Source organism: Nyctereutes procyonoides, unplaced genomic scaffold (assembly GCF_905146905.1).
Source record: "Nyctereutes procyonoides isolate TBG_1078 unplaced genomic scaffold, NYPRO_anot_genome, whole genome shotgun sequence".
Classification (NCBI taxonomy): Eukaryota; Metazoa; Chordata; class Mammalia; order Carnivora; family Canidae; genus Nyctereutes; species Nyctereutes procyonoides.
In genome coordinates, this window is record NW_026575140.1 from 44,905,814 (window position 1) to 44,923,363 (window position 17,550).

Consider the following 17,550-nt stretch of genomic DNA (forward strand, 5'->3'; position numbering starts at 1 on the left):
GAAAAGTTTGGTCCTTAAAGACAGTTTTGAGCTGCATATCAAAATTTATGAAATGCAGTCAAGGTACTTAGTCTGTAATATACACAATAATGTGGATGAATCTCAGCAAATTGTACTGAGTTAAAAAAGCTAGAACAAAAAAAGAAAAAGAGTACATACCAAATGATTTTATTTGTTTAAAATTCTAGATGGGCCACCTGGGTGGCTCAGTGGTTGAGCATCTGCCTTTGGCTCAGGTCATGATCTCGGGGTCCTGGGATGGAGTCCTGCATCAGGCTTGGCCCTCTGCAGGGAGTCTGCTTCTCCCTCTGCCTATGTCTCTGCCTCTCTCTGTGTGTGTCTCTCATGAGTGAATAAATAAAATTTGAAATAAAATAAAATTCTAGGAAATTCAAAGTAATCTATGTTTTTTTTTAAAAGATTTTATTTATTTACTCATGCAATATATAGAGAGAAAGGCTGAGGGAGATGCAGGCTCCCTGTGAAATGCCATACACAAAAATAAACTAAAAATGAATTAAACACCTAAATGTGAGACCTTGAAACAATAAAATTCCTAGAGGAAAACATAGACAGTATTTTCTAAATACTGACCTAACAAAAAAGCAACCTACTAAATGGGAGAAGATACTTGCAAATGATACATCCAATAAGGGGTTAATATCCAAAGTATATATAAAAAAAACTTATACAGCTCAATGCCAAAGAAACAAATAATCCAACTAAAAATCGGCAGAGGACCCAAATAAACATTTTTCTAAGGAAGACATACAGATTTCCAACAGACATACCAGAAGATGCTCAACATTACTAATTTTCAGAGAAATGCAAATTAAAACCACAGTGAGATACCACTTTACACCTGTCAGAAGGCTAAAATCAAAAAGACAAAAAATAAGTGCTGGCAAGGATGTGGAGAAAAGGGAACCCCTATGCTCCGTGGGAAGAAATGCAAATTAGTGCAGCCACTGTTGAAAACATGAAGGTTCCTCAAAAAATTGAAAACCCATATTCCCTGCCAAGCAGGGAGCCTGATGCGGGGCTCCATCCCAGAACCCTGGGATCAGGACCTGAGCTGATGGCAGATGCTCAACAACTGAGCCACTCAGGCGCCCCAGTAGGTCACTGTTTGCCTGGGGTCCAGAGGGGTTAGAGGAGGGATTGCCAAGGGGCACACTTCAGTCTAAATTCTTCCTATATAAAGCAGAAAAGATGTATACCACTTCCAGGATGGAAATGTAAGGCCTACCCATTCTTCCTCTGTTCTTTCTTCTCCCTTCTGACTAGCTGGAACCAATGATAACCCACTCCTCAAAATGTAGACAAAAATAAGGACCTAGAGGATAACAGAGCAGCACATTTTATACCTGAATGGTCAAATGAAGTAGAGTTCAATGTGTCCTTGAATTTTACCCCAGACTATTAGAAGAAAATAAACTTGTATCCTTTAAGACACTGAATTTTCTTTGGCTATTTTTGTTACAGCAGCCTAGCCTTACCAAAAGAGTTCTTGAATTTTAAATTCCAATGGCATTATTTTTTAATTCGAGGAATTATTTTTCAAATCTGCTGGTCATTTTCATTATATCTTGTTCAATGTTTATTTTTTGAAATGTCAACATCTATTTCTTTTTTTAAATATTTATTTGAGAGAGAGAGAGAGCGAGAGTGAGCACAAGCAGGGGAAGAGGGAGGGGCAGAGGGAGAAGCAAATTCTCTGCTAAGCAGGGATCTGCGCATGGGGCTCCATCCAAGGACCTTGGGATGATGACCTGAGCCAAAGGCAGACACTCAACCACTGAGCCACCCAGGCATCCCAAGGGTCCTAGTTTTGCCTGAAGCTCTCAGGTTTATCTCCCACTCTTTGCAATGATAAAGCCTCATTTCCCAGTACCATATAAGCATTAATCATTTGGCTCTGGGATAGGATTGTCAGATAAAATACAGACCACCTAGTTATATTTGACTTTCAGATAAACAATGAATAATTGTTTAAGTACAAGTATGTCCCATGCAATGTGTATTTTTTCACTTGTAACTCAAATTTAACTGGGTGTTCTGTGGTTTTATCTTCTGAATTTATTATCTGAATTTGGTTTTCAAATTTTTCTGGCTTTAACACCCTGTTCAAGATTTTTGACCTTGAAGATTTCATTAACTTTTTATCGAGTGGTAGATGTTTTCCAGTGGGATGTCGTCTGTCTGAGAACATCAAATCTATCCACTCTCTGCTTAGGCATATAGATATCTTTGGGTTGTACTTTATTCAAGCTTAGACTCCATCGTATACTTAAAGATGTTGCGTATTTCTAAGTGAGATAACTCTTTTGATTTCAAAGAATATTTATGTCAATTTAAGGAAATAAATATTTCCAGAAAATAACCTTAGCCAGCTAGATCTTCTGTGGTATGTTTCCCAATAATCTGGGAATAATGAAGTTGTAAGAGTCACTTTAGCAACCTTACTATTTGAAAACTAATACAAACCTCCCAAACTTAAGAAACTTTTATTTTCTAAAATCTTTCCTACTTACTATGTTTTGTTGATTCCATCTGAGTATGGTATCTGCAAAACTGATGTTATTTCACAGAATGAATGAGAATACTTCTAGATTTATTTACTTTCAAAAATTATATACTTAATTGCTTTAGGACTAATGTCCTGGGCTCCATGTCTGCCCCTCTTCATTTTCTAGCGATGATCCATAAGCACCTACCTGTCTGGCTATCTACTTCTGATCTAGACTGGAGCTGGAACCGGAATTTGGTGTCTCTCAGAGCCTGAGGCGGTTCTGGGGGATGCTAAGTTCATTATTTTTGGCCCCCTCTCCCCCCACTCAGCCTGCTTCTTGTGGAATCTTTAGTCTTGGATATGTGTACTTCCAAGGTCTTCTCTGAATTCCCCAGTCTAGAAAAAAGAAGATAGTTTTGGTAATTCCCAGCACTACTAATGTACAGTCCTTTAAGTCTGAATGCCTGTCACTCTTGTCACTGTCTATCACTATGGAAAGAATTAGCCATTGCCTCTTCCCTGTACTGGAGGTGGGGGGAACTTAAGGTAGAAGGTCATGTTGGGTGCTGTGTGCTCTGAAGCCCCTGATGTACTGCATTAGTACGTCTTTTAAGCTACACAGTGTTGTCCAGACATCAGAGGAAAGGATGATTTGTATCTAAGAAGTGAGGCCCTTTAAATAAAAAAAATGCTGTAAAGGACATGAAATCTTGGTAAAGTGGATGCGTGGTGCACAGGAGGTGGCTATCCCTTCTAAGCTGCGATGTGTTTGATATGCAGTAGAGGGCACTTGAAGTGAGAAATGTTAATTATTTTCTTCAGAGTAACTGATCCATTAAAGTTCTTGAGGCAAATCAACTACTTCCAATTCCCTAGATTTTCCTTGCAGCAGCTTCAGCAATATGTGCCCAGCATAGCTTGGTGCAAGACAGTCTGTGCTACAGACTCTGGTTATAAGGACTAGGCATAGAAACTGCTCTCAGTTGAGATTTACAGCTGGATTCCATAGCTCAGCCAGATGTGTAGGCCAACAGAATATAAGATTAATTAAGGTGCAATGGCTGTGGGGAGTGTTAGCATAATAGAAGAGAAAAAGTTTTTAGAGAGAAAAACCAGGCCTAGAAGGAAGAGATTCATGCCACAGAGTACCTGGGGGTGTAAGAGATGCAGGTCAACTATATCACTCAACTTCATCAGAAATATATATACCTAAAGCCAGGAAAACATATGATTCTAAAATATTACACATGGGATGATTAGTTTTCTAAAATAAAAATCCCTTGCAGATATGTAATGTTAATCCTACTTAAAATAGCTAACAAATTATGATCATTACTTCTGAAATGTTATACACTCAAGGAGTAGCATCTTTGGGAGGCTTATGCCAAAGAATGTAAAACTGAAAAATGTAGCCATTGGCTTTCCAGTAATGGCAAGATATTAGCAGAAGCTAAAATTTAGCTTTGGATTATTTGATTTGAATCAGGCTAAGATAGTGTTTATATAAGTTTGTGTCATCTGCTTTATGATAGCTAAGGTATGCATCAGCTCTCTAGACAAATTCACCCATTCCACAGCATGGCTTCCCTAGGAGTTAGCAAAGACAGGTGCTCATGCATCATGCTGGGGAAAGAAAATCATGAATTTTAAGATCCAGGAATCACAGGCCCAAATTGTGAATTAATGCCATGGCAGGAAATAACAGTGTACTTAGAGTTTCCCATGCATAGGAGGATATGATACTGATAAGTAAGAAATGGAACCCAGGACAGAATGAGATACAATTCATATTCTTCTGCAAATAAATTAGTAAGATATGGACTGTCTCAAGCCATAATCAAAATGTTGACTTAACTCACAAGGAGAAACTTCTCTTCTAAACGATAACTTTGCAAATTTTTCATTGATATCGACACTATCATGTAAACCGTAATCCTTACCACAAATTCGCAACCTCTCCCTCGAAATTAACAAACCCAAATGGTGGGGGCCTCTAATAATCTTCAGGGATTTCTCATGTTCCAGCCTAAGACTGGGCTCATCCTAAGATCTTTAACCAAAAATATTCTTTCCTCCTCTGTGCCATCATACCTGCAAACTTGATAGGGAATACAGAATTGCCAGGTTATTCTAACCACAGGGTTCTCTAGTGGTGGCTAATTGGTTACAGGGTCTCTAGAAATAGATGGAGATCCTTGTGAGGTGTTGCTTGACATATATAGGAAGAAAAATTGGGATTTTGCTGAGAGACATGAGGACCCATTGTAGAGATTCATAACTTCTTACCAAGTTCCTAGACAAAGTTTGCAGAACAAAAGGCCCTCAGCTGAGAGCAACTGGAGCCATTTACCAAATTAATGGTGCACTGGGGATAGGGAAATACTCAGGTCTTTCAGGGATTATTATATGCTGGCTCTGGATTTAAACCCATTCCCAGAGGTGAGAAACACCCCCTATGTTCCACAGGTTAGGTTTTATGGAGATGAGTGAGAGATGGAATCTTGGCCTGAGTCTCAGATTTGCCTTGTGTTTCTTTTCCCAGTCCCAGATTATGTAGTGGGAATAGACTTTCTTTGTAACTGTAAGAATCACCATGTTTGTTTTCTGAACCAGGTGTGGGAGCCATTGTTGTGGGAAAGACCAAGTGGAAGCCCTTAGAACTGTTTCACCCCTAGGGACAAATGCAGAAATAAATGCCACCATTAAAGACCTAGGAGCTGCCATGGGTGCTCCTACCAGATCTCAAACTGAGGGTTCTTATTGTCTAGAAACTGATTATCTCCCAGTAGGTGACAGCTCCCACCCAAGACCTTCCACCCAAGTAGATGACTGCGTGAAATGTAGACAGCTTTCTCCTCAAATTCAATGAAAAAAAGATAAAGATGGTCATGCTTTCATCTTCATTCTTTTTTCATGATTTTCCTAGTTAGCTTCTTTCTTTTACTGCTTTAAGACTACTTTCTGTGGGTGTGTGTGTTAGAAGATGCTTTACTGGGGAATCTTGATCTGTACACTAAAATTAGACTCTTGGGATCCCTGGGTGGCGCAGCGGTTTGGCGCCTGCCTTTGGCCCAGGGCGCGATCCTGGAGACCCGGGATCGAATCCCATATCGGGCTCCCGGTGCATGGAGCCTGCTTCTCCCTCTGCCTGTGTCTCTGCCTCTCTCTCTCTCTCTCTCTCTGTGACTATCATAAATAAATAAATTTAAAAAAATTAAAAAAATAAAAAATAAAATTAGACTCTTATTCTTTTTTAAAATTTAATTTTGTTTAAATTCAATTAATTAACAGATAGTGTATTATTAGTTTCAGAGGTAGAGGTCAGTGATTCATCAGTTGTATATCACACCCAGTGCTCATTACATCACATGCTTTCCTTAATGCTCATTACCCAGTTACCCCCTCCCCCACCCTTCCAGCAACCCTCAGTTTGTTTCCATGGTTAAGAGTCTCTTATGGTTAAGGCTACTTCCTCTCTTTCCTTCCGTCCTTCCTTAGGTATTTGTGCCACTTTATCACTGATTCTTAAGTGCCACCCCTGGGCCCTCCCATGCCAGTATCCTATTTTCCCCATTAAGTGAGCTCAGGAACCCAATTCCATTGCATCACCCTGCATAGTCACAGCCTCAGAAGACAGTCACCACATCAGCATTCAAGGATGCAGGTGCCCCTTCATGAAGACATTTTTTAACTGGTGAAGGGAGTATCCTCTGGTCCCCTGAGGAGGGTATGACAAAGATGGTTGAGTAGGTTGCACATAATAGATCCATTCCAACTTACCTATTTCTCTAAGACTTTGGATTCTTTTTTTCATTAGGATGTCAAGAAAGTCACAGCCAAACTGTTAACACCCCTAGGCACAGAAAGATGAGTGGACTGAGTTTCCACCAGAGAACATAGTAAACGAAAGAGCCACTGTGAGAGGAGGAGTGGGCTTCAGATGAGGGACACAAATCTGAAGGCCTTCTGGCTCTAGATAGGGAGAGAGCCAAAGGAATCACTACCTCAGCATCACTCTCCTCACCTTCCTTGTTTGTTTCCAGAGGCTCAACTCGTCAAACCCAGCCAGAAGAAGGAGCCAAATGGAGCCCTGTTGATACAGGCCATACATGATTAGCTTTCTGAGGCTAAGAGAAGTATGGAAAGAGGGAAAGAGCAGATAGCAAAAGGCAGAGAGTTTTTAGTTTCCTCGCAGCAGAAAAGAAGTGGAGATTCATAAGTAAGTTTGGTATCTTTTTTAAAAAATATTTTTAAAATTTAAATTCAATTTGCTAACATATAGTATAACACCCAGTGCTCATCCCATCAAGTGCCCTCCTCAGTGCCCCTCACCCAGTCACCCCAACCCCCCGCCCACCTCCCTTCTGCAACCTTTTGTTTATTTCCCAGAGTTAGGATATTACTCAGGCATCAGAAGAGATGAATACTCACCATTTGCTTCTATGTGGATGGAACTGGAGGGTATTATGCTGAGTGAAGTAAGTTTGGTGTCTTTGTAGAAAAAAAAAAAAAAAAAGCTGGGATGCCTGGGTGGCTCAGTGGTTGAGATCTGCCTTTGGCCCAGATCATGATCCTGGCATCCTGGGTTTGAGTCCCACATTGGGCTCCCCGAGGGGAGCCTGCTTCTCCCTCTGCCTGTATCTCTGCCTCTTTCTCTCTGTCTCTCAAGAATAAATAGAGAAAACCTTAAAAAAAAAAAAAGCTACATTTCTTCCAACATGGCAGATATGTATAGATGTAAAAATGAGTGGCACTTGGATTTTCTTGCTTCCCCCAAGAAGAGAAGGGAGCTAAAGACCTCCTCCCACCTCCTGTACAAAGAAGGACAAACCAGAATCTTTGTCAAGAGGTCAAATACATTCACCTGGACAAGAACATAGTAAAGCCAGACTTGAGAACAGGAGACTCTGGTTCTCACTTGGTACCTGTTTGCTGCAAATGCTCTGCTCCCCTGTGTGTGCATGGCTCACTGACTTATCTCAGGTGGGCCTCTGCTCTGATTTTCTCACCCAGAGGAAACCCAGAGAGACCATCCAAGACCAGACTATTGAAAGCTGTGACTTTTCCTTTTTTTAAATAATTCTCTAAGTAGAATTGTATTAATATTTATTTTGCTTACTTTTTTGTTTGAACATTTTGCTACCGTATAAGCTTATATGCTTCCGGAGGGCATGGTATTGTTTTTTCAACTCTATATCCTTAATGCCTAGGGCACTGCTTGAAACAAAGTAAATCTACCATTTTTTCCCCAAATAAATACATTATTGAATTCCCAGAAGCCTCCTCTCAGAATCATAGTTCTCCTTGCAACATCTTTAGCCAAGTGCTTTTCAAAGATAGCCTTTTTTACTATCTGGATGTTATTTTCTGCCCACTGTGCCCTGTGTTCAGTAGCTCAGAGCGGCACAACACAATGAAAATTCAGAGACTTACATCAGTTTGACCAATTCCTTGAAAGACACAAACCACTAAAGCTTAATCAGAAGGAAATAGCCTGACTAGGTCTGTACCTATTAAAGACATTGAATTTGTCCTTAAAAATCATCCCCCACAACACAAACTCTAGGTTCAGACATTTTAATTGGTGAGTTCTAGAAAGCTTTAAAGGAAGAGATAATCAGTTCTGCACAATCACTTCCAGAATTTTTTTTTAATTTATGATAGTCACAGAGAGAGAGAGAGAGAGAGAGAGAGAGGCAGAGACACAAGCAGAGGGAGAAGCAGGCTCCATGCACCGGGAGCCCGATGTGGGATTCGATCCTGGGTCTCCAAGATCGCGCCCTGGGCCAAAGGCAGGCGCCAAACCGCTGCACCACCCAGGGATCCCTGGAATTTTTTTTTTTTTAAAAAGGAGAAAATACTTCCTAATTCATCTTAAGAAGTTAAACATGCCCCAATACTCAAACCAGACAAAGATATAAAAAAGAGAACAACAGACACAAATATAGACGCAGAATCTTCAAGAAAACATTGGGAAATCAAATGTTGTACTTACATGGGTACCCCTTTGTATCTATCTATGCGAGTGCCTGGGGCCTACTAGATCTTTGGTAAATTTTCACTTGTGTCACTGAACATTCAAAATCAAATTTTGAGGGAGACGTTTAGGACAAAGAAGTGTTGACATTGCTCACATTGCAGAGGAAAGTTAAAAAGTAATTAACAAGGAAGATTTTGGCCAGAGAATCATTTCCTCTATCTCTTTTAAACTTTTGAAATGACAGCCCTCCCTATAATACATGATTTCTTTATTCTCCCCACTTTACGTTGTCTTGGTTGGGGCAAGATCACTGGCGTTTACTGAGGACTTTCCATGTGGCCAACATGCTGGTGATTTAACTTCATTTTCTTGTTTTAATCCTGATAATGGTTAATAACCCCAGCAGGAGACTGGGAGCTTAGTGAATTTCCCAGCAAGTTGGAACTAGTCAGTGGCTGAGTTAAGGAAAGGAGTGGGGCCTCAAAGCACAGGAAATATGGGAAGCAGCTCATCAAATAGTGTGCTTCTCACTGGAAAGCGCTCCTAACTGGGGTGCGAGATCTGCAGTGGCAGTGGCTGAGGGCAGAGGATCCCTGGACCCCAAAGCCCCAAGGGGGTAGGAAACAGGCCCAAGATGGTCCCGACTTGCGTTGTGCTCTGCTGCCACCTGCTGGTCGTCTGTGGGAAGGCAGATAGAAGCTTCACCCGCAGTCCGTGCTCGCCCTCTGCGGGGTCAGGCCTGCCGTGACTACAGCGCCACCTGCAGTTCTTCTGGAGGAGTTTGTTTTCACAGCTTTGGCTCGGCTCTATCGGTGCAGGTGTGCGCGGAAAGTTCTGAGCGAAGGACCCGCGCCTCAGTCTCAAGTTCCAGCCTACCAACCGGATGCAGGCAGAAGCCGCTCCCCTGGGTCCTCTGGACCACTGATATAAGGGGGATGGATGGTTCAGATGGAGGGCCCAGACGTGCCTCACTGGCACCCAGTGGGAGTTTTTCAAATGAGAGTTTTCTCCTTTTTTCCCTTCTCCTCCCTTCACCAGACCTCCCCAGCCCGCCACCCTTTGCCCACCCCCAGCTCCCTGAGAAATGCTGGTCCCCGCAGTCCACCTACTTGGAGCACACTTAGAGCCTGAAAGAGTCCCATGGACTTGGGGCCTTCTTGCTGGCATTTAGGACTCTGCTCACTGGCTAAAACTCTGCCCACAGACTTACTCAGGAGGAAGCACCCTCATTTGGGATGTGTGCGCCACTAGACAGTCTGCAAGCTGCTGACCTGGTTATGCCAGGGCCTCGACTAGGTGGGCTGTCAAGGTCAGCAGGCTTCCCAGACTCAGACTCCAGATTGTTCATGAAACAGTTGTGGAAATGGTGAATGGAAACCCTCCACTGATGACTTCAGAAGGCCGCCCATTATTTTTCCACCTGCAATCTGGGGAATACATACAGTCACACATATACAAAGAATAAAAAATTTCTGATAAAAGACCAAATATCAAACAGCATTTATCTGGGGGTGATGAAGATATTTTTCTATTGTGAACATTTATCATTAGTATGATCTTTTTAACTTAAAAAAATGCTTCTTAAGCAGAGACCATATTCCTGGGACTTTTTTTTTTTTTTTTTTTTTTTTTGCTCTAGGTAGGGTGGACATTGGTCTCCCAGGCAGGAGAGGGAAAGGCAAAAAGGAGCAGCTCTGCTTCGTGGTTGCACCTCACTCACGCCAGCAGTTTGAAGACTGTGGCAGAGCTCTTTGGCCTCACTCGCTTGGCGGGGATGGGAGGATGCTGGCTATTATGGAGTCTAGAGACCTGGCACTGTCCTCGTGTCCCTACCTCTTCTCATTCCTGCCTCACCCATGATCCCCTGCCACTACTTCTGTCCCTAGCCCTCCTCTCTCAGGGCAATTGTCCCACCCTCACTCCATCCTCTTTTCCTATTGCCATGAGAAATGATCACAAACAAGTGGCTAGAAACAGACATCACAGGTACCCCCCCCCCCCATTTTTCAAAAGTCTAAGTTATGCTGCTTCATTTTTATGAAAGACCAGGGTTAGTATCTGTTTTTGAAAACCGAAGGACATAAGAAGGGGATTTTCACTTAAAAAAAAAAAAAATCCCATTCAGGGTGTATTTTGCAGACCGGTTAAACAGAGGCAGTAGGCACCCTGAGCAGGGAGCGTGGCGCCACCAAGTGCCTTCCCTTGGAACTACACTCAGAAATCTCAACATCAAGGGGCCATAGCTTGGAACTGTTTCTGTCAGCATCTGTGCTTTATCTCCATTTATTCTGGGCATCTGTTGGCAAGATGTGTCCTTGTGGATCAGAAAAGCCTAAAGGAAGTTATTTGAGGGGTCTGGGAAGGTTCAAAAAGGCTTTCATAAAAATTCACGGTAATTGCTTCTTTGCTTTATGATGTTTCCATTTAGAAAGGTTTTCATAGGAACCCTCAAGTTTTGGATAGTGGGGGAAACCTGTGTCCATTCAGAATAAATTCAAGGGAGAGAGGGAGGGGGCCACAAGGACTTTGTTTTTTTTGCCACTGGAGACGCTTGTGGATGTCAACATTTAAGACTTATTAACATGTATGGTTTAACTTGAGCTGAGAGGAGCTAAAATCTAGGCTCTCCCCATTAGCAAAATAAACACCACATGAGTGAAATCAAATTCAGTTTCTCCCCAATCCCAATAAACTCTTTACAGTCTCCCTTTCTGAAAACAGGGCCATTATCCTTCTAGAAACCTAAGCATAAAATTTGGGAGTTACTTTTTTGACTCTTTACCCCATCTGAACAAGCATCCAATCCTGAAGATTCTGTTTCTGGGCCTCACTGTCATCTCTCCTTCCCCCTGCAGCTTCCCTGCTCCATCCGGCTGCCTCTGCTCACTGTCCCCACCCCCCAGCACTAGCCTCCCAAGCCATCTCGATCTCCCAGGCTTCCTCATCTTTCCATCCATCTGAATGGGACGGAGAGATGCTGCTTTCATCCATCTGAGGGCCAGTTTTGACTGTTCCTGCCAAAAACACTCCCAAGGAATCCAGCATTACCAAATAAAATCTGAAGTCCAGAGGTGGTCATGTAAAGCCCTCCACAATTTCATCCCAGGATTATTGTCTGTTCCTCCCCTGGGTTAGGGGGGAGTTAACCTCCTGGTAACCCAGTGAGCAGCCAAATTTGCCTATTATTTCCCTGGAGCTACAGGGAATGTGAGACACACTCTCACAGCCTCTTGCCCTCCGGTCTCCAAATCTTCTTGGAGAGGCAGCCAGCAATGTAGTCAGTGCTAAAGAGATCAAGGTCCAAAGCTGTCTAGGAGTGTAGGCCGAGAGCCTCGCGGGATAGCAGTTAGCCTTACTGCTTGGGGTGGGGATGGGTGTTGGGGGGTTGGTGGATGGTTTAGGCAGGGGCAACAGGCAAGCAGATGTGTGGAACTGCAAGAGCACAGGGCAGGTGCTACTACAAGTAGTCCAGGTTGGCTGGAGCTTAGGTTGCCTGAGAGAAAGCAGTTGGAGAGGATGCTGGGGGCAGTAGAGCAACAGCACTAATGTTAACATCATCCTAGGGGCCCTGTCTTCTGCTCAGCACTTTTCAGAGGCTTTCCTATTTACTTTTCACAAGACCCTGGATATTGGTATAGTTTTTTTGTTTTTTGTTTTTTTGCTAAAATATATGTTACGATAGCACCAATGAACTCTCATGTGATTGGAAAAATGGGAGAATGATTTCAGTATAATGAAGTTGGGTTGGTTGAAAGGCAAAATCCCCCCCTCCCCCTAGGAGGAAGTGAAATTAGAAGAGCAGGAGTATAATTAGAACTTTCAGCCGGAAATAAGAAAGCCTTCAGCTCAACTATGGCTTAGGCTAGGACCTCTACTGCTCTATTTTAAGAAAATAAAAAATGAGAGCCTGCCCCGGGGCTCCCTCTCCAGAGAACCCAAGCTCCTGACTCCTGCTCCTGGCTCCCTCTCTTTCTGCACTCACTGCAGCTCCCCCAGCTCAGAGCTCTGCTTCTGTCTCCATGGGCTTCGCTGCCACAGGATAGCATCTCCACTCTATAATTTTATGTTTTAAAAATATCCCCCGAAGCAGCTTTACATGTACTCAATAACCTGCCTGGAGTCTCTGCTTTACCTCCTGAGATTCCAACTGTTGTTTTCCTTGTGCTCTGGTTGCAATGCTTCACAGCGTTGGAGAGACCTGCCCAATTTTATGTTTCCCTTCAGTCCTTTTATCTTTAGTATGTGATTTTTGTAGAACAGGAGATTTTTCAGGATCATATATGTAGTGCAATAGGAGACATGAACCGTTGAATTCCCACTGCATAGAAGAGGAAATGGGACCTTGGATGCATGTAACTTGCTCTTGTTTTGCGTAGCCCGTCAATGGCAAAGCTGCATTTTCCAGCTCAAGCAACATCATTCTGTGGATGTGGATTATACAGGGTCTTATGTGCCACAAGGGCTGGGTGTGTTGTTGTTGTTTTTTTTAAATCTATATCTCTCAGCAACAAATCTAGCCTTTTATCCGTGGTCTGTGTGGTGACTGCAAATTGCATTTCCCGGACTACTTTGCCAGCTGTTTTTCTGTGAGGTTTTGCCATCGGGAGGCACTAGAAAGAGACTGGAGAGTTGAGAGCAGGAGAAAGCTATTTCCTCCCTGTTACCCTATGTGTGTCCCTGTTTTCTGGTTGGCTCCTCTCTGGTTGTGTGCCCCTTGGTTGTCAGCAGCAGCTGGGTGGCAACTCCATTGGCAAGCAGGGAACCAGCTGCCCCATGATCCTTCACCAGATGGGCCTGAAAAATCCCTTGATAATCCAAAGCTTTGTTGGATTCTTCTCCCACAGTGATCTGAGTGCCAGCTTTCTAGAGCTTCCTCCAAGAAGTCTGAATGCCCAGCTCTTTAGTTCTGGAAACACCATCTTTTTCCTTGAGGTTCCTCCTTCCTAGGAGTGAGGTTTTCTCTCTGGGTTCTTACTCTCTAGAGGTGGCGGTATTCCCTTTCTGCCCTTGCAGGCTTCCAGCACTTAAATAACCAATCTCTAGCATTAAATGCCCTCTCTGAAACACAATGCATCCGCTGTTTTTCAGAACAGTTACCTACAGTGATATGCTTATGAATATTCCTCTGTTGGGAAAGGTGAATCTTCTAAGGCATTTCAGTAGGAAATGGACTACTTGCTGCAGATGTGACTTTATTTCATTTTTTGGTAACATTTGACTCTGTTGACCACTTCTTCCATTACACATTAGACCATCTTGTCTTCTGTAATGTCACACTCCCATTGATACCTCCTATCTTTCTAGCCATTCTTTCTCAGTTTTTAATGAAGACTCTTTTTCCTTTATCCTGGTGCTCCTTAGGGCCCTGACAGTAGCCATTTTATTTGTTCAATCTACCCATTTTCCCTGGAATAGCTCATCCATTTCCCATAGCCTCAGTTAGGATCTGTCTTCTGTTAACTTATAGATTCATGTTTTCAGCACAGACATTATTATTGGGTTCCAGACCCATTTATTCAACTGCCTTCTGGAATGTGTACTTGGGTGTTCCTTCAGTTAGTGGTAGATGGTCTGTATACTGATGGAGTGGTCCTGGTTTCAATCCAGAGCATGGCTAGAAAGCCCTTCTACTTCACCCAAATCCAAGCATCCCAACTGAATTGATCATTATCTGTTTCTCCTACCAGCCCCTGCCCACCGCCCCCCACCATGTTCCTAGTGTGAGTGGCTAACTTGAGTTTACTCAGTTATCCTAGTCAAAAACCTGGGTGTCTATTTCTATCCTTGTCCCTGCTTCTCCTTCGTGTCTCATAGACAAATAAGTCTTGTAGATTAAATCTCTGTCACTCAGAATGTGCTAAACAAATCAATGGCCAATATGGTGCTGTGTCTTCAATAGCCAGAATAGGTGGATCCAGAAAGCAATAGAAGTAGATGTGACCTCATCACTTCCAGTGACTTAGGTGGGGTATTTATACTTTCTGTCCTTATAACCTAAAGTTCTGCTATGTTAGGGGTCCTAATTCCCAATGGAGTGGGAATGCCTCTTCCAGGACATGACTCTGCATAGTTTTCTGAATTAGAAGCTGCCACCTGGCCACTTTGGGCTCTTCATACATATAACCTATCCAGCAATTTGATATATTGGACCCTGATTTCTGTGAAGTGGCTACACAACAGGCAACGTGAAGGAGTACATTTGGAACTCAGAGAATTCATCGAATTTGTTCTAGCTTTAGATCAGGAGTTGATAAATTTTTTCTTGAAGGGCCAGATAGTCAATATTTTCAGCTTTACAGGCAATATGGTCTTTGTCATAACTACTCAACTCTGCTGTTGTAGCAGTCATAGATAATACATAAATGAATGACCATGGCTGTATTCCAAAAAAAGGTTATTTAAAAAAACAGGCAGCCAGGCCAAAGGCTACATTTTGCTGACTTCTCTAGATTTAACTTTTAACCTTTAGAAGTAACCAAGAATTATAGAGCATAGAGCAAGATGTCAAATGATATCATGAAGATGCAATCAGCCAAATCCAGAATGTGAGAAGTTCTGCAAAACAAATGGCTTATTTTCTTCAACAGATAAATGGATATCAAAACAAAGAAAGAGGAAGAATGACTATATATTAAGAAATTTAAACAATAGGAGCCCGCGTGGTTCAGTTGGTTAAGCATCTGCCTTCTGGCTCAGGTCATGATTCTGGGGTCCTCGGATCGAGCCTCATATTGGGCTCCCTGCTCAGTGGGGAGCCTGCTTCTTCCTCTGCTCCTCACCCTGTTCGTGTTCTCTCTCTCTCTAATAAATAAATCATCCCTCTCAAATAAACAAATGAATCTTAAAAAAGAAACATTAATAAATTCATGGGGTGCCTGGGTGGCTCATTTGGTTGAGCATCCACCTCTTGGTTTCGCTCATATCATGATCTTGGGGTTGTGAGATCTGGTCTTGCATTGGGCTCAGCACTCAGTGCATAGGCGGCTTGCTATTCTCCTTCTCTCTCTGCACCTCCCCTGCTCATGCTCTGTCTCTCTAAGATAAATCAATAAGTCTTCAAAAAAATTTATTTTAGATCATCTGGGAAAATCAAACATAGGTTGGGAGTCATATGATGTTAAGGATTTTTTTAAAATGTATTTTTTTTAAAAAGATTATTTATTTATTTATTCGTGAGAGACACAGAGAGAGGCAGAAACACAGGCAGAGGGAGAAGCAGGCTCCGTGCAGGGAGCCTGATGTGGGACTCAATCCCGGGACTCCAGGACCATGTCCCAGGCCGAAGGCAGGCGCTAAGCTACTGAGCCACCCAGAGATCCCCTAAAAAATGTATTGAATATGATAAAGGTGTTGTGGTTGGAGTAAAGAAAAATGTCTCATCTGTCAGCCACATATAGTGTAGTATTTAGAATGAAATGATGCAACATCTAGGATTTACTTTCATGAGCAAAAGAAAATATTGTGTGTGTGTGTGTGTGTGTGTGTGTGTGTCTGTGTGTTTTGTAGGGGTGGGTATTGATAAGACACTAACAATAGTATGTTGACATTAGTTGAAACTGTTATATACATGCGGTTTCATTGTACTGTTCTCTTTGCTTTTGTGAATGTTTGAAACATTCCATAAGAAAGACATTAAACAATAGCAAAAATAATTTTAATTGAATGAAAACATTGACACTATTGCCATGCCAACTCATTTATTATTTGGGTACCCACCAGATGAAAAACATGTTGGATGCTCAGTTTTATCAGCACACAACTTTCTCAGTTTCCTTGGTGGTAGTTCTGTTTCTGACCTGCACTTTTGGGTAAATTTCTTATTCTACTAAGTTGTATTTTCCACCAGGCATTCTCTAATCTTTTCACAAAGCTATAACATGTCTGCTGAATAAGTACAAGAGTACATAAGAGACAGCATCCTTTTGCCTGAATCTCTCAGTGAAAAATTTAGGGGGGAAATGTTGATTCATTTTCTTTTTTCCATTTAAACATCAAACATATATACTCCATGTGCCACACATGACACACATCTGATGGCTGCTCCCAGTATTAACCTTATTGGCCTGATTCCTTAAAGTATTTGAGCTTAGAATCCCCTGGGACACTACCCCTACCTTTGACACCTAGGAACTACCTGTAACTCCCTAGTTTGCATGCACTCTCAAGTTCTGTCCTTTTGCAAATATGTCATTTTTAGATGAGGGAAAGTCTTCATTTTTCCCTCTCCTCTCCCATCTTTTTAGTGAATTTTACTGCCTCCTAAGCTTCTGATACATATGATTGAGTAAGGGACAGGTGGGGCTAGGTAGGGAGAGATAGATAGGGGCTCTGGGATCAGGCTCACAAAAATTCCAGAAATGTGGAGGTGAAAGGAAATCAGAGAGACAGAAGCAAACCAGGCCATCCTGTCCTAGGTGTCAGGTCTTGTTATAACGGCTACTTGTGACCAGCAAAGAATTACCGGACCCGAAAAAGGAAGTAAGCCATTAAAGATGTTATTACTAGTCCTTACTCAGTAGTGCTATCAATAAAGATGTTACAAGGGTTTAGGTTCCCTGGTTGGCTTTTAATAAAAAAACCAACCCAACAGGCCCCAGTGGCAACCCTGTCGGGACCCCTCTTATTCCTGAGAGCTTTTTCTGTATCCATACTAAATAAAACTCTATTACTCTACTCACTCTCCTTTGTCCACAAGATTCATTCTTTGACTATGTGAGACACGAACCTAGCTCTCCCACATCATGATGAAGATAATAAATGACTTGCCTTTGACCTCAAGCCCATGGGTTTTTCAAGTATATAAGGCTGTGGAAAGTTTAGCCTTAGAAATTCTAACCCCAACCATTTTTGAAAGCCAGAAAAGGCAATGAATGAAAATTATTAACCAGGAAGTAGGGCTTGGGCTGGAGATTAGCCCCCTGAGCATCCTTCTGAGGGACTGCCTATTGGATGAGAGAGGCAATTCTGCTGAGGAGAACCACAGAAATCCCCACCTTCACCTTCAACTTCAGCCCACTCAAGGCCTCAGATGCAAGTACAGCTTTTCTTGGCCTTAAGA